The sequence below is a fragment of the Pleurodeles waltl genome, chromosome 3_1, assembly GCF_031143425.1.
Source record: "Pleurodeles waltl isolate 20211129_DDA chromosome 3_1, aPleWal1.hap1.20221129, whole genome shotgun sequence".
Classification (NCBI taxonomy): Eukaryota; Metazoa; Chordata; class Amphibia; order Caudata; family Salamandridae; genus Pleurodeles; species Pleurodeles waltl.
The window spans coordinates 1,754,207,478-1,754,231,264 of record NC_090440.1 but is presented as its reverse complement, the minus strand read 5'-3'; the positions used below and the strand labels follow the sequence as shown (position 1 = coordinate 1,754,231,264).

The 23,787-nt window shown below is 44.8% G+C and overlaps 1 protein-coding gene across 2 annotated transcripts in view; it reads left to right on the top strand.

Annotated features, from left to right (window-relative positions):
- Positions 1 to 23,787, top strand: part of ADARB1 (adenosine deaminase RNA specific B1) — a 770,933-nt gene that overhangs the window by 151,104 nt on the left and 596,042 nt on the right. Inside the window, exon 1 of one of the 2 annotated variants that reach the window (XM_069225699.1) lies at positions 311 to 401. The exons of the other annotated variant lie outside the window; for it this stretch is intronic. The gene's annotated coding sequence lies outside the window, so the exon portion shown is untranslated. Of the gene's footprint in view, positions 1 to 310; positions 402 to 23,787 lie in introns of those variants that run through there. 2 annotated transcript variants of the gene reach the window in all.

Sequence of the window (23,787 nt, the reverse complement as noted above, 5' to 3'; positions counted from 1 at the left end):
GCTGCTGCGCACTTTAAACTAGATATATTTTATTCAGCTTTGTTTATTATTTTAATAAAAGCCACATTTGCGGTCTTGTTTTATTTCTCTCTATCTAGCTGTTCTTTGCCTAGGTCAGCACTGTGTTCTTAAACAAGACATTTATTTCACTCTGTGCTTTTTCAAGGCTGCAGTAAGGTAGGTTGCTGGTAAATGTGGTAACGCTTTGTCTCTAGTGTTCTTAGAAACATGCACATCCTTATGTAGGGACATTTTCACAGAACATCAGCTGTTTTATTATGAAAACACTTCCCTGTCCCATACACGTTACAGGGAGATTCCAGCCAGATGACCACAACTGTATGCTGATTGCTGAACGCTTCGCTACAGCTGCTTCTGTACGCTACAGGCCTCTTGCTCAGGTATGAGGGATGTTGTCTTCCCAGGGGATTCTAAAGGGCAGAACTAGAGCTTAACATGCTGTGCTATAATATACCCTAGGTAGGAATTATTTTAATGACTCTAGTAACAACATGGTAGCGTTATTTTTATGCTTTACTCTCCTTGTCACAATTTTAAGCCTGTCATGCTTTATCGTCCTGGTTATTGCAGTACATGCCTTATCTAAAATGCAGTTACTTAAATGAAACCTTATTGAAACATCTGCCTCTGATTGTCCTTGTGTATGTGAGACTAATGTAATTCAGAGAAACGGATGTGATCTGATTGACCACAATTTCCCTGAGGAGTCAATTGGGTCATGTGCTCGGCTGCCCAATCATCCCTGCTCTTGGGTAGAGATGAGGCACTGCTAGTTAGCCAGAGAAAAACCCAAATTGGGCCGACAGGTGTCGCCTGTAGTGGGCTAAGACTCAGTCTCCCACACCGCAGGCGATTCTGCCGTACAAATCCAGTAGTCTCAGAATAATGAGCCTACGCGACACCTATAGGACTTCCTGTTGCAAGTCCACTTTCCAGACCTGGCACCATTTAGGAAGTGAATTGTTTTAAATCTGTTCAAAAGGTGGGGAATATCCTGTTTGAAATATCCATTGGTAGAGCAAGTTACTACTTTTCTGTATCTGGTGGATACTCAGTCGAACTGCTGATTCCTCACTGACCTCCCTTCTTCCGTATTCTGTAGAATGCACTTTTAAGGCTCTAATAAGGTCAGATTTCTCACACAGACATTCTTCCTGTTTGTCAAGGGAGATCTTCAGCTGAAAGCGCTGAAGAGTTTAAAGGTTATCATGCAGTGGTGGCACCTGTATGCGTCCCTGCACTGTTACTTATGAAGGAGAAGTGAGGTTACCTCTGAGTCATGTGGCCCCATCTGCCAGCACACAGGGGCAGTTTGCTGTGGAAAAAGTTCTAAACTCAGTCTGGCGTTAGGGGAATTCACTAAGGTGAGTAACTTGTCCTCCAGAGCCCTCGTTTGATTAAAAAGCCTAGAGAGCATTCAAAAACATACTAGGAATATTGAAGTATTTGAAAGAATAAGAACTCTGCAGTGGTCACGGTTTGGTTGTCATCAGGCATGTGGCACCACCCAAACTTTGCTAGAATCAAAACCTTGACATAACCTTGACATATCAGATGCATGATTGGATTACAAGTGTCACCAGCACTGAATTGACAATCTTAAATCGTTTTACTCCTGGTTAAACAGATTGAGATTACAGGACCTGCTGTATGTATTATAACTGTCCTCTCTATAAATGTATCCACAGTGAATCTGTCTAGGTTTGTGTTTTTTTTTAAAGCACATTTTTCAGTCATCTGTGTATGTATGTGTCCCTCATTATTTTGGTTTCCTGAGGTATTTTGAGTGCCACCGTTGGCAACTGTATTACTTCAGTATCCAAGAAGTATTTATGTCTCTGTGACTCTGACATTGTTGCTTTTGTTTATCAATCAGTATAGAAGTAAAGTTTGAGGGTGGGGCAAGGCGGTTGGGAGGAATGGATGCTTGTGTGAAAGCAAGTTCTGATGGTAAAGAGGTGGACATGCTTCCCTTAACTATTTTAGTATTAGGGCTGCCTGTTTCGTTTTGTGCATTAGTTGAGCTGTTCTATATATCTGGGGAAGATGCAAGTATTTAATTTAGAGACTTTATATATTTGAACACATTTAATGTTTTGAAGTATGTTTTTTCTTTTAAGACTGGTGTAGTCTAGCTATTTCTAGTTTCCCTAGGGAGTGTGGTGGGTGTCAGAAGTTGGAGTTTTATTTTTTCTTATGCTCCCTATATTCTGCGGCCAACCAAATTTTTACCAAGTATACTTATAGAGTACCCACATAATATGTCTTTCACTGGGATTTAAATGTCCAAAGATTGACTCAGCCTGGTGGTCATTTAACCCTCTGTTTCCATGTTACCACAAGTCCTAAACTCAGGAGATGAAGTACACCTAAGGAGCATACTCCCAGGCCCCATGCTCCTAAACCAGACCAATCTTCAGGCAAGGATTGCACTTAAAAATAAAAGTCCATATTTTAGGAGAGAACGCACAGCTAGGAAGAGTATGTACTGCATTTCTCAGTGACAGACCACAATAACTCCTTCTCTCATAGAGTTAGGTCAGAGCCATGGTACCTAACATCTCTACTTGATATACGTGGCTAATCAATAGTTTGCCAATTTCAGTGTCCATTTGAATGTGTAGATACTGTTCAGGCCTGGAACCTTTGGAAACTAGCTGCTAGTAGGTAACGTCGTTATCTTAACTGTTTAAAAGCATCCCCACCAATTATGTATTAAGTGTGATAATCCTTCCAATAGTTTTTATTTCAGGTAAAGTGGCATTCATTATAAAAGTAGTGCACATGATCGAAGTTTACTGGTCTGGCAAAATTCTCTTCTAGAATCAGATCACGTGTTCAGCGATGGAAAGCCACAATATTTGTTGTGTTCAGATTATAAGCAAATATCTGGTGTAACTGCTATAATCGTTAACAGCTCTGGTAAGGAGCTGCCCAGATTTACCATTCAACGCCAATCAGCCCTCACCGTTTGGTACAACCTTAGGCTCGAGTTTCGCAACCTGTAATGCCTTTAAATCTAGATTGTATCTGTGGCCTTTTGACAGAGGTTAGTTAATGTTACAAAACACAAAGTTTGGAGCGGGGATGAGACCAGAAGATGAATAATCCCATCGTTCTTCTGTTTCATGCTTCTGTTTCTAGTACTTATTAATTAGTATAAAACATGTATTAGCAGCACCTGATCTACCTTAAATGTCCACAGGAGCTGGTTTTACTAATCAAAGAAGATGCTTATTAAAACAGCTTTGTTAACGTTTTACACTCTTAATAGAGTTGGTTTTGTAATAAGGTTATCCACACCTCAAAAAACATAATATACTTTCATTCATATTTTGTTTCTCAAATATCAAGAAATGCCTCGACTTCATTGGATATTGGCTTAACAAGATATGAGGCCTGTTTGGTAAGGCTGTGCTGAAAAAATATATACATGTTTAGGCCACTTGGAAGTATGAAGGAGAGTGTCAGAGTAAGAGGGGAAGACAGAAACCTAGGTACCACCTCCGTGAACCTATGAAGGGTCTGTAAATGCTAGCAGCTCCACCTAGCCTTTGCAGCTTCATGCAACTGCACTTTGACAGGTGGCCTTGAAACAGGCTCTGTGATGGCTTCTTCAAGGGCTGAAAATGTATCCCAGAGCTACTGGTAAACTTTGTCTCAGTTTCACCTCCTCTGACTCACAGACTTTGAGTCTTGCTTCAACGTATTTTAAGCCCCTCTTGGAAGTGTGGGATTCTTACCACTCAGTAATTGAGAAGATATTTGTGCTCTGTATTTTTACTGTGATGCTTGTTGTCAGAGATTTAATGGCTGACTTTGTACTAATGTTCTAAAATTATTTTTATTTAAAATGTGTACCTTTTTGCAAGTCACATTAGCCCTAAGCTTGGTTTGTCTCTTGCTGGTGCTCAACATGCTTTCATTCTGGTGGTTCATTTAGCTTCTTGCATTACTGAGCGGAGACAAAGCATTTAATTTCACATAATCCACAGCTAGCCGGCATGTGCTAATGATTTATAGTCACCAGGGACATGGGATAGATTTAAAGTGGTAATCCAGCAGTGAAATCTCTATCACTTTGTCGATCTGCGAGCTACCATATCCAGCCTCTCGGGAGTGTGTACAGCAAAACAAAAGCCTGATTATCGACCATTAGCCAATCCACAGAGAACCGGTACTTAAAAGCTTGAGCTGCAGTTGCAGTCATCCTTCCAAGAATGTAAGTGTCTGAGATCCTCACCACCTCCCCAGCGCCACTGAAACCAAAGTGTCTTGACTTTCAATAACATTGAATTAAAAATTCCTTTATCTGAATTGTATTTGCAGTCATACTGCATATGTATCGCTCTGTATTATGTTAAAACCATTACTTTAGTATGTTGTTAATCATAGCTTCTCTGTCAGTGGTATTCAATTCTGCACAAAGAAATGGGATTGAATCCCTATTTGTATACATCATCCTCACTACACTTTTGAAGAGAGAACGCTGCTCTTTTAGTGCCAGTTTTAACAATGCCCTATGCTTCTGGCTACGCTTCAGAAGGTAGAAATGGTGCACTAAACCGTAAAACGCTTTCCATCAGCAGACTATAAGTGCAGTGGGGTGGTCCGAGGAACCCTGGAGGTCTGCAAGGCCTACTCCGGAGATCCACGAATGTTTCACCAAATTAAATTGTATTACAATTAATCGATTCACATTGATAAAGTATAGAAAAATAAGGAAGCAAAATTGAAGAATTGAAGACGTTCTGAAATACACAAAAAGTTTTAGTATTTTGAGCATGTCTGGTGCATACTTGTTTTTGTATTTTTGAATATTGTTTTGTGGCCCAAACCATAGAAAATGTTTAGGTCGGGTCCCCTGGCTTTCAATAATTACTCACTGGGGATCCCGGCTTCCAGTAATGATTCAGGAGTCCATAGCAGTCAAAAAGTTAAGAACCGCAGTACTAGTGCTTTACATGTGGCTGGCGATGCCAGTAATCCTACTTTGTACTTTATACACCGATTTATATTTGGCAGCTTTACAGGATGGGAATCCTCTTTCGTATGTGTGCAGATGTAATGACAATTCTTGGTGCATGATCTAAAGTGTTTGTGTGTGTGTGTTCTATTTTGTAGAGGTGTTCAAATGTGTAGTGCATACAGGTTTTTCATCTTTGCCTGTCTCTTCCTTTCTCAAATGTTGTACAGTGCCCACCACTCCCTTTCCCCCTTTGACTATTCTTGCAGTGTTGACTTTGATGTGCCACACCCACAGTCTATAGGGGTTTAAAACCTGTAGGGACTGACACAAACAGATGGCTGTGTCAGATCCCCATGAGGTGTGCCTATGGTGTTTAGGTTCAGTGCACAGCTTCAAGGCCTGCAATGGCTGAGCCCAGAATCCAAAAGCAATCTGAGAATCTGAAGATTTACGTGGTGAAACACCATAAGACTCCATGCATGTGGTGCTTCAGGTTGAAGTGGATAGTGCGGATCCTCTTGCATAGTCGTTTCTTTGGGAGATCTTTTTCATGGTCGAAGTCTTCAGGTAGTCCAAGAAGAAACATCCGAAGTCCTATCAGGAATCGACCTCATTCCGCCCCTTTCATTCTCTAGTGAAGGTGCGATTGTGTCTCTGTGCCCCAAAGTCTCACTTCCATTCCAACGAGGAGCCGATTTCAACTTTGGTTGCGATGTACCCACAATTCCCTGGTCCATTGGTAACATTGCAGCAGGGCCAACCCTTTGGAGAGGCCACGCTTCACATCTTAGGCTCGCTTCTGACTCCCTTGTGCACTTTTGAGCCCCACGAATTAGCAGGACCTCCAGTCTGGTTTCTGCCATGAATCTGTCCTTGGCACTCTGTGCCCCTTGAATGCCCTTGCAGGTGCCGACTTCGGGATGAAATCTGCACCGGAAAGTGGGCTGAATCAGTTCTTTGGGTACTGACACCATCACTGATGCCTGAGGAGAAGCCACAGTTTATAGTTGTATCTGACTCTGAGACAAATTTGTTTCTACCTCGACTGAGGCAGTGTCTAGACCTTGATGTGGCACAACCAATAATCAAACCCTCAGATTCAGACCATATTCCCTTACTGCAAAGTCGAGCACAATTTTACGCAATTTTTTGGTTTAGACCTTGATTAAAGCCAGCCATATGGAGATGAGAAAGAAGGGGATGAGGACGAGTTTCCCCCACCTTAAGTTGAATCCCAATTGGTATATGGATCTACAAAATGCCAATGCTTTGGAAACCTCACCCGTTACTGGGTTGGTTTCCCCCACTTGGATCAGCAAGAGTGCGCCTTTTGCAGTTGTTAGGAAGGTTGTCGAAGTCCTTGACCTCCAGCAATGAAGTTGAAACAAAGATATGCACTAAATTCCCTTTTCCTAGCCAGTCACCAACCACACCTCTCTTGCCCTTCATCGAGGCCCTCACTGATGCACAGTTCTGGCCCTCTGGTCAATCACCAGGTCCCACACCACCATAGTCTATTGCCTGGTGGCCTGCATTTTTTTAATCCAGTATCCAGCTTTTGAGGCTTTAGTAGTGAAGCCGTCCACTAGCAGTGTGAATCCTAACGCCTCTCCAGCTACTCTAGAGTGAGAACGAGTTCAAATGCATGGAAACTTTTGGAAAAGGTTGTTTTCGAAAGCCTGCCTTGCATTTAGGTCAGATAACACCAGGAGCCACCTAGGACGTTACTCCCATACACTCTGGTACATGTTTGGAAAGATCTTGCCAGCAGTCCCACAAACCTTTTGGGCTTCCTTTACCTAAACGATTTAGCATGGCCAGAATGTGTCCAGGTACGCCATCCAGTCGGAACTAGACAACGCTGATTGTCTAAGAAGGGTCCAGTGCCATTCATCGATAATTTCCACAGGCTTTTCTCAGGCGTCTAGGCTTCCCAAATGAACACGTCCTTCGACTGTTCCTTTCTTTGGTGAAAAGGTGGACTTGTTCCTGGAATGCTCTAGAGAGCTGAGCCACAACATATATTTTGGGTTTCTCAGCACAGTCCAGCAGTCCCCCCGGCAGTTTTGCTCTTGTTGAGGTTATGTCAGGGGCTTGGTGTCTCATAAGGGTCAGTCCCACTTCCACTTAACAGGCCTCCCAGCCCTTTTGGATGCCTAGGCCATGAGCTTAACAGACAATGACCTGCCATCAAGGGCAACACATATCTCAATCCCCTCTAGCAATTACCTCAATACCTCTTAGTGTACCTTTTCAGGCAGGATCAGCCACTTTCTTCAGGGTATTGCAGAATATGGCATCTGAAAGCTGTGTTCTCCATTGACCAACGGGGTTGGGCCTTCCTATTCCTTTTTGTCCCACTGCATTGTCAACCATATCAGAGCAGCTTTAAGGGATCTGTTTTATGCCAAGAGGTACAGGTTTTTTTGGCCAAGGGAGCCATAAAGAGGGTCTGGCCTCAGAAATGGGGACTGGATGTTATTCCCGCTACTTTCTTGTGCCAAAGAAGGATGGAGGCCTTTGTTCTATTTTGATCCTTCACCCTCTCAACACCTTCCAGCACAAGGACAAATTCAAGATACATATGCTAGACCAGATTCTGTCTGACCTGGATCCTGTATACAGGACTTAGGGCATATAGGTACATCCCCTTCTTGCAGATCCACAGATGCTATCTGCAGTTCAAGGTGGACCACAAGCATTGTTTGCTGTGCTCCCTTTCAGGCTTACTAGTACCCCTCGGGTTTTCACAAAGGTGATGGTGGTCGTCACTGCACATTTTCCCTAACTCGATTACTGTCTGTTGAAGACAGTCTCTTTGCGTTCAGTCGTGGACTGCCTTCAGAGGACTGAACATCTCTTGGCTTCCTTGGAGTTCTCAATCAATCTGCCAGAGTCATCAGACTCCTTTGAAGACACACTTTTTTTTTTTGTTTTTTTTTTTTTTCAAATCTGAGCAGTTCTGGATAAGGTGTGCTTTCAGCTTTTTCCTCCACACAAGAACATTTTGCTAAGATCCGATGTTTCATCTTCTGTCCTGGTTTTCAGTGAGGATGTCTCTGAAGCTTGTTGGCCTGCTTACCTCCAGCCTTCTGCTCACCAGATCTGCCAGATGGCACATGCAAGCTCTTCAGTGGGATCCGAGGTCTGAATGAGCCCAATACCACGGGAACCGGTCAGACCCTCATTGAGGTATCAGAGGAGACTGCAGAAGAGCTGCTGTGGTCGCTGCTCGGCTTCAATTAGACCAGCTTTTCACCCCTCCCCGAACCTGGAGGTCACTGCGGTGACTGGCACATCACTATTGGGTTGAGGAGGCCATTTGAGAAAGGAGATCATCAAGGACTCTGGTCTCCAAGGGAGATCCACCACCACATCTTTTTGCTGGACTTGTGGATGATTCGCTTAGCGTTGAATCCCTTCCTACCCACCATTAAAGGGAGGTTGGTGCAGGTTCTCACGGACAACACCATTGCCATATGGAACTGCAACAAGCAAGGCGGAGTGGAGGGGGTGGCTCCTGTTCCTGGAGGCTCTATGCAACTCACCCGACGAAGCAGGTCACAAATGACATTTACACCTGCAGGTGGATCCCAGGGCATTTTCCAACAAAGGAGAGAACCCTGAATCGCTCTTTCTGCCACTACCTCCTTCCTGAAGTTGTTGATTTCTTCAGGGAGCCAGGTACCCTTCCAGGAAATCTGTGTATGCCGAGCAATGGGATAAGTTTGTGGCTTAGTGCGGTACGCGTGATGGATCTGATGCAGTCAAACTATTGGATCCATTGTTGTTTGTTTTGTCTTTGGCCCTGCAAAACTTGCTGCAGGCACTGTTAAATGTTGCTTGCCAGACTTTTTGGCCTTTGTACATTTGCAGAACCAACCATCCTTGTCCAAATCGCCTGTTTTGATGTCTTTCCTTAAATGTTTGCAACATGTTTCCCCCAAAGCTCTTTGTGATGTCACAGTGGGACTTAAATTTGATTCTGCTTCCCTCATTTGTACCCATTTTGAACCGATGCACAGTTATAAATTACACCTCCTCATCTTGTAAACGGTCTTTCTGATGGTGATAATGTCAGCATGTGGTATGAGTGAGCTTCAAGCCCTCTTGGTGCAGCCTCCTTATACCACCTTTTTTTCGGGACAAACTAGTGTTTACTAGCAGCATTCCTTCTGAAGGTGGTAATGCCTTTTCATGTCATACAAGCCATAATTCATCTGACCTCTTTTTACGCTGTCATGCAGAGTTTCAAGCCTGGATATCTGTCGGGCAGCTATGTGGTTATCAGTACACTTGTTCACAAAGCACTATTGCCTTGACAGCCTGGTCCATCAAAATTAGCATTTTGTCTATTCTGTCCTGCAGGGCTTTTTAGTCCGAGCCATTCCACACGCCCACCATCCTGGGGTGGTATTGCTCTGGTATCTAGTTAGAAGATGCTTAGCCTGTGGTTAGACGTAGCCATCAGAATATCAAGTTACTTATCTTCGATAATGTTCTTTGTGGCGGCTACTCCATCTATCTGTAGAATCCTCACTGCCCTCCCACCTCCCTGTTTTGTGGAGTGGTCTCCTTTGCATGTAAATAGGACCCAGTTTAGGAATTTGTACAATTGTTCTTCCAATTTGCTTAAGGCCTCTGTCTGAGGGCCCGAACAAAGATCTGAAAGCAACTGACATCAGCGCACAGGGGTGGCAGTTATATGCAGCTCTGCATGTCACTTCCGGAGCAGAGTGCATTTAGACAGTGCCACCTACCAGTGCTTCCAAGTACTGCTGTTTGAGTTTCATGATCTTATCTCCAGTGAAGAATATGTGGCTAACGAGTATCCACCAGAAAGAGCGCTATTGAAGGTGAGTAAACTTTTCTTTAGAGCTGTTGATATTAGAACATCACACTCGGTACTCACTCACTGCCTGCTCTCCTTTGGTTGGACGGATTGAAACAAAGAAGCAAAACAGTCCGAGGGTTTGTCTTGCCCCTTCACACCAGCCATAGCTACTGTCACCAAGCCATTGTCTTTCATGAAAATGCTGTTTTTTTGTTTTCTGAAATCTACTTCATTAAAGATTTTATTTGATGTAATGTACATTTCAGTTGGTTAGGATAAAATGGATCTATGGAAGCAAACCCCAGAAAAATAGAGCACTTATCACCAGTGTAAACATTATTAAGGTTGGACGTTTTCAACCCAGAAAAGATGATGGTCTGAGCTGGCCAGGCTACAACATCTGCTTGATTGCATGCAGAAATATCTGCTGGTATATTAGTAGAGTTTACTTACTAGCAATACATGTTTTAAAGAGATCAAATCTTTGGACTGACCTTTGGAGAAATGCCCCACTCTACATTGTGAGGGTGCTCTGAAACCTACATTGTAGGGCTCTCTGGAAGGAAGAGAGGGAAAGGAAGTGAGGAAGGAAGGTGTGGAATTGAAGGTTGGGAGAGAAGGAAAAAAGACATGCAAGGGACAAAGTTAAGATGCTAGCAAAGATGGAAAGTATGGACGTGGGTTAGCAAGGAAGGTGAAACATCTGGGAAAAAGGCAGGAAAGTTGGGAAGAAACAAATGATGTTATGGTGACGAAGGTATTTCAGGAGTTTAAAATGGAGTGGGAAGGAAAGGATAAATGGGGAAGAATAAATAAATTTAAAAAGGGGACCTAGCTAAAAATAAAATAAAAGAATAAACAAAAAAGTGAAGGGGGTTGGCTAAATTGCTCACTTTAAAGAGACCACTCAGTGATGAGGTAAAGTTTTCTGTAACCAGCCAGCCCTGCATCACCAACATTTGTCAGCAATAGACACTCTAGATTGATCCTTTGTTTGATTATCTCTATTTTGTTTTTAAGATATATTGAGGCATTAGTCACTGGATTGCTCTTTGAAATTCGTGTTCGAGTGCAGAATTGCCTTCTTAACTAGCAATTTCGGATCCTTGAAAAAATCACTTAGAGCCTGGTTCACAAAGCTTTTGCCACATGCATCAAACCCGTGTGCAGAAAAGAATTTAATTTGAGGCTGGAACGTGCCTAATCCTGTCCGTGGATGTTGCACTTCGTTGCAGACAATCTGCCACTACAGTGGAGTGTCATTGGGTGTAGTTGTAACGACAAGGGTGGTAAAGTGGGTCTTCCAGGGGGAATAAACACATGTATGTGGACATTTTGAAACATTGTTAAAACATTTTGAAGGTAATATCCCACCAGACAAATTACCACAATGTATTCCTATAAAGAGCCGGAGTAAAAGAATTTCCAGAGTGAGAAAGAATTCTATTTCAATTGGGTGTAGGGAAAGAGGGTTTTCCTTGGTGGTTTCCTTGTGTGAAGAAAAATGTGCTTTTGGACATTTCCTCAGCGCACTCATTACTTACATTGGAGCAGACATTGTGGATAGGAGCTATGCCGGAGACTCTGCGATTTGCATTGATTTCCATGTCTACTTCTCTTGGATTTTAGTGCTGTATTAGAAATGTTTGATTGCACACAAATATCACACAAGTCTACAACTGGTACACATTTCTTTTTGTGAATGTAATGCATTCTTGTGAAGGGATCACTCTATTTCTTGTTTAGTGGCTTAGAACATGTGCTAGTTCTTAAAGGAAAACCACCTTAGTCATTATTGAGTTCTCTACACTTGTCGCCCTTCCAAGAAGAGCAAAATTACTCTTTTGTTCTCTCCAAATCATATTGCATTAGTGAATTACAGAGATTGTTTTGGGCATTTTAATTAAGAGGGAATGGAAATCCGAAAGCAATCATCTTCCAGATGATGCTGCATGCTTTTCGTTTGTATGAAAAGATGATCCTGGTGAAAGGATCATTTTGTTGGACCAGAGGTTAGAGTGATCTTATATCCTAAGCCTGTTTTACTGGGGGATTACTTTCTAATTAGTGGATTATTGCTGATACGAGCTCAATCGGGAAGACTCGACAAGCCTTGAAAAAGGGAAATGATATATGTGTTGCCCAGTTTGTTTACTAATTGCTAATCCATAGACCTAATATTCACACTGGTAATCATTTCGTCATTTTTGTAGTTTAATGTAGATAACGACAGGCATGATACAGCATTGAAACACTCTTGGAAAGACAAAACACAGCTGCTAAGAGATCATTACATTTTCCAGCGCAGCATCGAAATATTGGTATTTTGCTAATTCACTGATACTATGAGGTGGATACATGATAGGGATGCAAATTTTGCCCATTAGTGTCTAGATCTTGGGCGGTGTAGATCATGGAGTGAATTAAAAGGAAACTAAGGCATTTTATGATATAGGAATCATTTGGTTCTTCACTAGATGTGAGAAGCCACATATTAGGCTCTGCATTGGTTGTGTTCATGTTAATTGCATTTATGTTGTTGCTGCCTATTACTGCATCACATGTCCACCAGCTCCTCCTACCCCCCACACAAAGATAGTCAGGAAGGAAAGCTCTCTGTACCATTCACTCCCTTGAACTTCTTCACCTTTCAGAAAGGAGAGCTCCTTACATCAGGCTTCATCAGATTCTTATTTGCACCACAACCTCTGTGGACTCTTCAATGCTCTCTAACTACAGACCCATCTTCCTGCTAGAGAAAATCCTTAACCGAGACCTCAGTGAAAACACCAACTATTGGACTCCACTCAGGTTTTAGACCCAACCACAGCAGGATAACTAGTATGATGGATGTCTCTGGCATGGCTGCAGCGGGGATGTGATGACTCCTTTGCACCCTTAGTATATTATGACAGCACACTTACTAATATACAGGTACTAACTGAAATACATGTATGTGTATTCATTGCCCTTACTTCTCTGATGTTCTCGGGAGCAAAGGCAGTTTGATTGTATTACCTTCCATATTTTCAAGAGGCCAAGGGATGCATGGCATCGCTGCGGCTCCTTCCAGCATGTTGAATCGGCATTAGTGAAAGGGGCGTTTTGCTACCTTTTTGTGCCCCTTGCACCACATCTCCGTCCTCAGCAGTTAAAGCACTACGCTTCGCCTGTTTTACGAAAACCGCGTTAACATAGCACCAGGAGCTGCAGGAATTGAAGACTGACACCATCTTGTTAAGAGTCCAGCAGCGCGCCCTTTATCTCGCTTGCCATCTCGTTGCATAGCCAGTAAACTCCCAGGCTGATCAGTGAAGCTAATGGCTCTGGGGAGACTCCGGCAGCTTTTGAACTGGAGAAATATTAATGGCTTATGTGTGCAGTTTTTATTCCGATTGTTTTCACACTAGAATTGTTTTAACATTGGGGTCACACTGTTGGGAGATAACTGCTGTGTAGCCAAGGCAAAGTAAACAAGAAATGGCCGTTCCCGTGCCGCGCCCTGGCCTCGGGATTGAATCATTATGGAATATAAAGCACACGGCGCGAATCACTGTTAGCAAATCCAAACCACAGTTTAGTGATTGACAAAGAATGCGCCTTGTATGCTTCAGTATGTTTTTGCTACTTGTAACCAAGTATAAAAAAGATAAATAACTATTGCCTGTGGCAGTGGATTAGCCTCCATCGTGGATTGGAAGCCGTGAACCCTCAATCAGTAACTGCAAGAAAATCGTTTCGCCAAAAGAAAACGGAATTAAAAGTTGTGGCCGCTACTTATTTCCATACCTGGATTTGCGGCGGTGTAACATAATCCTACTTTCCGAAGGCACGTCTATAGTTCAGACACACATTGAATTGTGTGCACTTCACCCCATTGTGTAGTACTGTTCAACAAAGAAGCATTTTGTTTCCATCCAGTAGATGTTTATCAGGAAGGAGTGTTACTTTACGGAATAGATTCTGAAAATACATTTGTATTACATCGCAGGGATAAAATCAGCACTCAGTATTGGAAGTGGTAAATTGCCTTTCAAAATGCGCGGGGCCAGTGTTTAAATGCAACACACAGAACTCGCCAGGTTGTCGCTAATTTAGATAATCAAACAAGGGAAAAGGGAGAACTGTGAACGACACTCCCATGCTGTGATGCTGGGCGCAGAGGGGCTGCGGACACTAACTGCACTTAAACCTTTATTTCAGGCCTCTCCTTTACAGGGACATACTAATGCAGGAGCCGGTCTTCAGCACCGCAGCGCGTCGCCTCCTAGTTCAGTATGTCACGTTCCTCCCTCGCTTCCTCCTGAACTTTAGGTTACTCTCAAAGAGCCTGAGGATGAAGGACATGTTTTCCTCAACGTCGATATTCCTTAAGGAAAACCTGGATGACCCAGAAAGACAATGCTGGGTTCCTGAAATATGTCTATTCATGAGAAGGGGTTTCAAATCCTTCCCTATTTGAGGACATTAGGTTCAGGTAGGTGTGGCTCTCCTTGTCACATTTTAAGATTGTGTTATCATAACGTTTTCACCTTGAGTTTTGTTTCCTTGCTTCCCTTTCTCATACCAAAAAGGAATGTGTATGGTAAGCCTGTCCGATGTCATCTGCTTGGAATCTGGAATGTATGGCAAAGAGTGCTGACACATGGAATGCGGAATCTGGTTCAGAGGGAAAAGTTGTTAGAACCAGGGAGTTGGTTGTGCCACACCTTTTCTCTATAGCACATATGGCTGTATCTCGTTGTCCAGAAATGCCAATAAACCCGCAGCTGCGACTCCACACACGTTAATGGTGTCTTACCATCATACCTCTTACTGAGAAGAACCTCCTCTCCACACATTCCTATAAAAAATACTATTTTTAGCCAATGTTTCTATTGACAAATAGAGGGAACGTCTTACTATATCAAGGGTAATATATGGGCAGATATAAACTTTTTGTCACATTTGAGCAACTTAAGCAACAGATAGATGATGTGCTCTCGGTTGTTCGGATCTCACAGTCTGCTAATTAAAACAAGCAGTGGCAAAGTCAATGCTTCTTGTCTATTAGATCGCTTTTGGCTTTGTCAGTGTTTTTAGTCATGTTGTGCAGCAGATTTGCTGCTATGCAGCATGGCTGAAAGTTTTTTTAAAAAAAAGCAAATACTATGAGGCAGCCAGTGATGATGCGTGGGGGTGGTGGAGAAGTACACAAGGAAGCCAGCAAAAAAAAAAAAAACAGGCGGGTAGAGTGCTTAACCCCTTCCCTGCCAAGGAAGTAGTGGTTACGTCTGGTGGCGCGGCGCTGAGGCACCACGGATGTAAGCACTGCGTCTTGGTATAGGCTCTTGGGGGAAGCACTGGCAGGCCCCGGAGGGCCTCCCCACACCCTCCCAGGACAGGGCTGGAAGGGGAATTGCTTCCCCTTGCCCCCCCACCCCCAACTCCCTCAGTGACGTCGTCAATTGCGTGCTGACCTCATTAGAGGTCACCTCCGATCGTGCTGAAAGCATGCTTCCAGCACGATGCGGAAGAGAAATGCCGGCAGAGGCATGAAAGGAACTGACACATAAGGGGAGCGGGCCCTTGGGGAAGGGCCGCTTCCCAGGGGGCCAAATTATTTTAAGGCCATTTCTGCCCCCCCCCCACCCCAGGCAGAAACCACTAGACACCAGGGATTTTTTTTTATACTTACGCATAAGGGGAGCGGCCCCTTGGGCAAGGGCTGCTCCCCAGAAGGGCAAAATATTTTTAGGGCTTTTCTGCCCCCCCCCCGCTTCGGGGCCCATTTTTGTTAGGCCGATCTGCCCCCAAGGGGGGCAGAAACCACTAGGCACTGTGGATTTTTTTTCTGCGCCGATTTCATGCAAGGGGAGTGTCCCCTGGGGGGGGGACAAATTATTTTAGGCCATTTCGGCTCCCATTGGGGGCAGATCGGCCTATTTCTATTAGGCCGATATGCCCCCGGGAGGGGGGCAGAAACCCGTTGGTCACCAGGGATTGGTGTGTGTGTTTTGTTTGGGAGGTTCATCCCCTTGGGCAAGGGTCGCTCCCCATGGGGGCACATTACTGTTGGCCGTTTCTGCCCCCAATCAGCCTATTTTTGAAAGCCCACCAGAGACTAGGGAAGATTTTGTTTTTCAAAATAAGAGGGTGGGGGTATGGCCATACCTCAACCCCATATAAATGGTGCCAAAGTTGTTCCGCCCACTGGTAGGCACATGGGGCAATTACCCCCGATCCACACCCCGGGGCAGAAAGTCTACTAGATGCCAGGGAATTTAAAAAAAAAAAAAAAAAAAAAATTGTGGGGTGGTGGCTACGAACCAGTATGGGCCTGGTTATGCCCCCACACCAACTGAAGGGAGTAACAGTCTTTCAGCTCTCCCCCCCGCACACTAAAACATCTTATCCCACGGCAAGCAAGAGGACATTTGATTATTTTGGGTTTCGGTTGTACATTTTTGCTATGAGAGCTTGGCTAACTCTCAAAACCGTCCACTTATAATGGTGAGGGCTGCACTTTTTGGACTTTGGGACGCTGCCATGTAGAAAAATCCACAAGACCTAGACACATCTGAAAACTAAACATCTGGGTGATTCCAGGGTGGTGTGCTTCACATGCACCCCTCACCATATTCTTACCCACAATGCCCTGCAAACTTCCAACTTTCCCCACATTGTTGCGATGGAACCTTTTGGAATCGGGAGGAATCCACAAAATTCCTACCACCCAGCACTGTCTTATCTATACGAATAAAAATTCTGCTGCACTTGTCAGCCTAAAATATATTTTTTTCAAACTACCCTTTTGGACCCGCTTTGGTTCCCCCCGTAATTTCAACATGTTTTTGGCTCTCCCCTGTCACAGGCATTTGGCCCACCTACACACGTGAGGTATCATTTTTACTGGGAGACAGAAGGGGAACATTGGTGGTAGGAAATTTGTCCCGGTGTGGAGATCCCACACACAACTGTGGGAAATATGTGATTTTTTATTTTTTAGCTAAATTTGAGGTTTGCTGAGGATTCTGGGTAAGAAAACATTGGGGGATCCACGCAAGTCACACCTCCCTGGACTCCCTCTGGTGCCTAGCTTTCAGAAATGTCTGGGTTTGGTAGGTTTCTCTAGATGGCTGCTGAGCCCAGGACCAAAAACGCAGGTGCCCCCCGCAAAAACAGGTAGTTTTGTGTTTGATAATTTTGATGTGTCCAGATAGTGTTTTGGGGCATTTCCTTTTACGGATACTAGGCCTTCCCACACAAGTGAGGTACCATTTTTATCGGGAGACTTGGGGGAACGCTGGGTGAAAGGAAATTTGTGGCTCCTCTCAGATTCCTGAACTTTCTGTCACCGAAATGAGAGGGAACAGTGTTTTTTTTTTTTTGGGCCAAATTTTGAGATTTGCAAAGTATTCCAAGTAACGGAACCTGGTGAGAGCCCCAACAAGTCACCCCAACTTGGATTCCCCTAGGTGTCTAATTTTCAAAAATGCGCAGGTTTGGTAGGTTTCCCTAAGTGCCGGCTGACGTAGAGCCCAAAATCTACAGCTGGGCACTTTGCAAAAAAACACGTCAGATTTCAATGTAAAAATGTGATGTGTCCATGTTGCGTTTCCTGTCGCGAGCATTAGGCCTACCCACGCACGTGAGCTACCATTTTTATCGAGAGACTTGGGGGGAACACAGGATAGCAAAGCAAGTGTTATTGCCCCTTGTCTTTCTCTACATTTTTTCCTTCCAAATGTAAGACAGTGTGTAAAAAAGATGTCTATTTGAGAAATGCCCTGTAACTCACATGCTAGTATGGGCACTCCGAGATGTGCAAATAACCACTGCTTCTCAACAGCTTACCTTGTGCCTAGTTTGGAATTACAAAGGTTTTCTTGATACCTATTTTTCATTCTTTATATTTCAGCAAATGACTTGCTATATACAGAATGAAAACCCATTGCAAGGTGCAGCTCATTTATTGGCTCTGGGTACCTAGGGTTCTTGATGAACCTACAAGCCCTATATATCCCCGCAACCAGAAGAGTCCAGCAGACGTAACGGTATATTGCTTTAAAACAAATCTGACAACGCAGGAAAAAGTTAGAGGAAAATGTGGAGGAAAATGGCTGTTTTTTTCACCTCTATTTCAGTATTTTCTTTATTTCAGCTGTTATTTTCTGAAGGAAACCCTTGTAGGATCTACACAAACTACCCCTTGCTGAATTCGGAATTTTGTCTACTTTTCAGAAATGTTTAGCTTTCTGGGATCCAGCATTGGTTTTGCACCCATTTTCGTCACTAACTGGAAGGAGGCTGAAAGCACCAAAAACAGTAAAAATGGGGTATGTCCCAGTAAAATGCCAAAATTGTGTTGAAATATTGGGTTTTCTGATTCAGGTTTGCCTGTTCCTGAAAGCTGGGAAGATGGTGATTGTAGCACCGCAAACCCTTTGTTGATGCCATTTTCAGGGAAAAAAACCACAAGCCTTTTTCTGCAGCCTTTTTTTCGCATTTATTTTTTTAAATACGATTTTTTTGCTATATTTTGGCTAATTTCGTGGTCTCTTTGAGGGGAAGCCACAAAGTCTGGGTACCTCTAGAATCCTTAGGATGTTGGAAAACAAGGACGCAAATTTGGCGTGGATAGCTTATGTGGACAAAAAGTTATGAGGGCCTAAGCGCGAACTGCCCCAAACAACAAAAATAATGCTTGGCACCTGAGGGGGAAAAGGACTGGCAGCGAAGGGGTTACACAACAAAGACGTAAGGCTTTAAAAAAAAAAAAAAAGAGCAGAGGCAGGACGAAAGTAATGCATCCATGTTCAAGGGGAGTGACAAACGCATGAAGAGGAAAGCAGCCTTTTCCAGCTGACCACTAAAAGCAAGCACATGGGTGGCAATGAAGGCAACCTGTGGAAAACAATAAGTGGACTGTAAGCCCACTGATAAAATCAAAAGTTCTCAGGTGCTGAAATCAGTTCCCTGTCTGGCTCACATCTCTATATGCTCAGTATGTTTAGCGAACTGCCTCAGGGAAGTACACATGTGAGTGAAATAACAAGATAGATTGATATACCCCACCCCAGTAGCTAAGTATTACAATTGCATTTATGTCCAACACTTGCTTTCACACGTTTACAAATTAATTAGTAACATTGTACACAATACTTGTCGGTTGTAACCTACCCTCATGACAAAAATATCAAATAATGAAGTGTATGTGTAAAGTGCCTTTTTACCCTATGGGGGGGTGTGCCTTGATGCTTTATAATAAGTTATCATTGTTAACCATTTCAAGGATTTTCTGTTTATTGATGTTGGAAGGATGAAAAGCCAAGTTGTCTGACTTGCAGTGGATGCATTCATTACATCAATAAGGCAGCAGATGCGTTGCTCTGTAGAAGGCGCTCATTAGGCCAGCTATCCCCCGAGACTTCTCATAGAGCCAATGATTCCAGGAACACACGAAGAATCGTGTTAGTGTCCCACCTGCGGCTTTCTCAATGGTTGTGAAGCCACAATAAAATTAGGAAAGCTGAGCTGGATCCAGCAGGGTGAAAAACCATGACCAGAGGATCGCACAGACTTCTTGAGCAGGTCGGTTTCCACACAAAGTTCATATTTCCACAAAAACTAGTTTAACCATTACACCTCGTTTGTATATTGCACTTATTGTCGGTGCGCTGCAATAAAAGGATGAAAGCTTCCCCGCCCAGTATTCTGATCGATGGCCTCTTTGCATGCACCCCTCCGTAGTAGGTGCTCCCAGTTACTGAACGACTATAGCTAGGGGGAGTAAACGTAGCCAGGGCCGCACTGAGAACTCAAAACATCCCTGGCAATTTTCTCAGACCAGTCCACTTTGGGTAGGGGCTGGGGTGGGATGCAAGTGCTAAGTACTGCTACTTTTCTTACTGGGTACTGATATTGTAGCCCAGCTGCAAAATCGACCCCCGCTGCTGCAGAACTGGCCCCCAACCTTCCAGCCTCCCAAGAAAATGCCTGATGCCCTCTGTGGCCAGTCCGGCCCTGCAGGACTCAGCAGAAGTGCCTCGGACAACACCTAAGGTCGGAGAACTCTGTAATCCACAATTGCATAAACTAAGAATGATCGTCTGTTCACAGGACTTGGAATCCCTTGACGTCAAAGACGGTGCAGGAGTTAACCCTTGTGTCATACTAGTAAACGTTTTGACAAACTAGGTACCATAACTGAAGTGATGCGCTGATGCACTGACGCTGACGGGTGGAGCAAGCCGCGGTTGCTACGTAGTCCCCACCGTGATCTCGCCACACGCCTGTCCCATGCATCCCTATAGCTTACTGCTCAGCCTGGCGCCATCCTCCAGCGGGGCATCTCGAGGGGAGTGCTGCCGGCAGCCGGCTGACTGCAGCGCATGTGCTTCCAGGGCTCTGCACCACAGGCCCTACTGCGCCACAAGCAACGCAAGCGTGACAGCCTCTTTGATTGCAGCCCGGTCCCCCGCAGAAGCTGCTCAGCCAGGACGAGGGTGCAGTTTGTGGGATCTCCGGCGAGACCCGCTCACCACTGGTCCTTTTGTTTTACGCTTCCTACCAGCAGTCAGGCAACTCACCTGGAACAGTTACGTCCGTAAGCCACAGGCAGTGGGGCTTGAAACAGTACGAATCCACTGCACTGCAGGGGGAAGGCTGAATTGGCTGCAAGAGCGCACCCTACCTGAAAAATTCATTGGCCTACTGTGCATTATTCAGCTACCTATTTGTTGGGACATGAGATGCGCCACACGCAGTGGCACATTAACAGAATTAATTATATAAAAACATGGTCACTGTAAGAAGGATGTAGACCTGGCTAACTCTACAGCGCTGTGTGACTGCACATATAGAAGTCAGTGTCAGCAGCCGGTAGACCACAGCGTGGCGTCGTGTGCTTCCAGACCTTGGACATCAGGCTGTCGCTGTGCCACAAGCGAGCGCAGCCTCCATACCTGTCAGCCGCTGAGAGTGCGCCACGGATCCCCACAGAAGTGGGCCAGCTTAAGGCTGGGTGGGGATATCAGGACATCCAGCAAGACCCACTCGCCAGCACTTACAGTGACCAAACACCAAGTTTCAACAAAATGAGAACCCGCAGCTCTCTTTTGCTACTGGCTCAGTACAGAGTACAGAATATGTTTATTAAAAAAAAAAAAAAGAAAAAGAAATTCACACCAAAGGGCTCAGCCACCCTGAAGCTGAGGAAAAGGAAGAAGAAAAGCCCATCTCCAGTAAGCCCTTTAGCAGCATCCGGCGAAAAGGTCTGCCTACTCAAACCTAAAGGCAAAGGGAGCAGCTAAACCAGATCCTACCCAAATAAAAGTGGAAAAAACTATGCAGGAATACTTCCACTCAGTGAGTTCCAATCCAGCAGAGCAAAAAGTAATAGCAACGAGTCAGGCGATCTCACGTGGCAAACACTCTACCGTAATATCGCTACGTGACAGCACCATCACGCAATACTTGCACATCAAAAGCAGTTACCAGGTGCCCTGGCTACCAGGGTCACTACTGGACCTAGAAATGGGTCAAGTTCCCGGCGGCTGGGCATCCATAACCACTGCTACCCCAGTGCCCTCGCTGCGCGGTGGGCCCCCATCATCTCTGCTGATCAGAGCAATAAAGCCGCAAACTGTAGTGTATCAAATATGGGATCAATCTTCTTCACCCATCTGGGGCACGCACAAAAAATTCTCCCACACCACTACCAAGAGCTCGGCAAAGCAACAGCCACGGGAGGAGGACATTGCCAGTGGACTTGCTTGGAGCCGAAGCCAACCTCCCCAAAAGTGTTCCTTATCTCGGAGCTCTACATTATGGAGCACAGAGGAAACACAAAAGGAGCTTAACTCCAAGTCAGAGATTCAGGGTGGCGAAGGGATTGACTGGAACACCCTATACAATGTCCTGTCTGCTATTACCACAGCAACCTCAACGAACACTGACAAATTAGACATTCAGATATCGATAATGTCAACTATGGCTTCATACATAATAGCAATAGATGCCAAAATGGAGAAGCTGAGCTCCTAGATGATAAGAGCGCAGTCGTATGCGGCAGAAACATATCAACATTATGGCCACAGCCAGGTCATAGAAAAATTGGCAGAACTACTCAGGGTCAGGAATTACATGATTATTGAAATAAAAAACCCAGCCTCGCTGCACAACAAATCAATCATACACGACCCGGATGGCCTGTCTCTTCAGATTACCGCCAGCAAAGGTTAAGCCTAGAATCATCTAACGCATCACTTCAGGAAAGAGTCTGGCCATCAGCCACCGAATTACCAGACCCTAAAGTCATCGTGGGCCAAACAGCCCACAACACCTGACAAAATCTAACTGCGCTTTCAAGTTCAAGCAACCAAGGACTGGCCGCCTTTCGAACCAGTTCTCTCTAGGGCAGTGGTTCCCAACCTGTGTTCCGGGGACCCCTGGGGGTCCGCGACTGCTTAGAAAATGTATCCGTTTTAAGAGATTAGATCCCCAGCTTTCAGTAAAGACTCAGTGGGGGGGTCACCGGATTCCAATACTAATTCAGTGGGGGTCCCTGGGTTCCAGTATTGATAAAGTGGGGGTCAACAGAAGTCAAAAGGTTGGGAACCACTGCTCTAGGGAAAAAATAAATAAAATACTGAAATCTCAAAAAGAGAAACGTAAGGCCACCAGAAACTAATCAACTGAAAGGCTGCAAGGGCCAACCCGTATACCCTGCATTCAAACAAGCACAAGCAACTAGACCCGTGGCAGATCAGCAGAGGATATTGGCACCAACAAGCACTCGGAACAATGAAAACAAGGCCCAGCCTTATCCGGTCAATCAGGTCGCAAACGGGCAAACCTCTTGGGACAGTGAGCTGCAAACAAGGGAGAACACTCAGGACACCACCAAGGGTGCTATAAATATGACAACCCTGGCTAATATAGGCTCATAAGATCTCTTGAACGAAACCCCATCTCAGTGCCAGCGTTCTCCCCAACCCATGCTGAGCAGCCTGACAAACAGCGGCCGGGTTGGGGGGGGGTTTCAAAAGTATAGCTACCAGGAGACCGGGATAGCTCAGACTGGCAGGCCAACAGACTGCTAGCGCTTCAACTCTTAGGGGCTCACCCCGCAGAAATATGGCCTGTTAAATACATTATCAGCACTCAAACAGTAGCACCAGTCAACACTCCCTCCCTGGAAGCACCCCAGGGTAGGCTACCCGACTCCAATTCCATGGGTAAACAAACTTCCCTGGCAGGCGTGCAGCCTGCCCACATATGGTTTCAGGAGCCCTACCAGGAATGACAGAACTAAGATATCTGATTCTATAACAAAAGACTAAGAGTAGGAGAAGTGGCCCATCCTTTACTCACCATTTGCTATTCACCAACAACGGCTTTCCCCCCTCATCTTGGCACAGACAGGAGTTTTTCTCTTGCACAAAAACCGTATCTGATGGATACAACTACCTGTGGATTCCTCACCTTATGAATTCGTCCTTGCGCCAGCATTCGACGGAAAGTCTTCTTCCTAGCCGTCCACGTCGACGAGGACGTCATAATGGCACGGCTTCACGTGACTCCGTCTGACGTCAACGTGCCAATAAGAGGTCCTCGTCGGCGTTCTGACGTCAGTTTTCCTTTTTTCCGTGCCTTCGACGCAAACGGTTTTTCTTCCTGGCTCGTTGATTACTGTTGCGTATTTTGGTGGTTACAATGTCGCCTCCAAAGAAGTCCGGTTTCAAGCCATGTAGAGAGTGTGGGGGTCGGATGTCAGTGACCCACCCTCATTCGGATTGTATTTGGTGCCTTAGTTCTGAGCATGATGTTGAAGGATGCTCATCGTGCCAGAGTATGAACCCTAAGGCTTTAAAAGAGCGTGAGGCGAAGCTTTTTCTAGCGAAAGCGAAGAAGAAGGGCCATAAGAAGGATTCCTCCCATGCTTCACCAAAAAAGCATAAGAAGTGGCGTCATCATGATT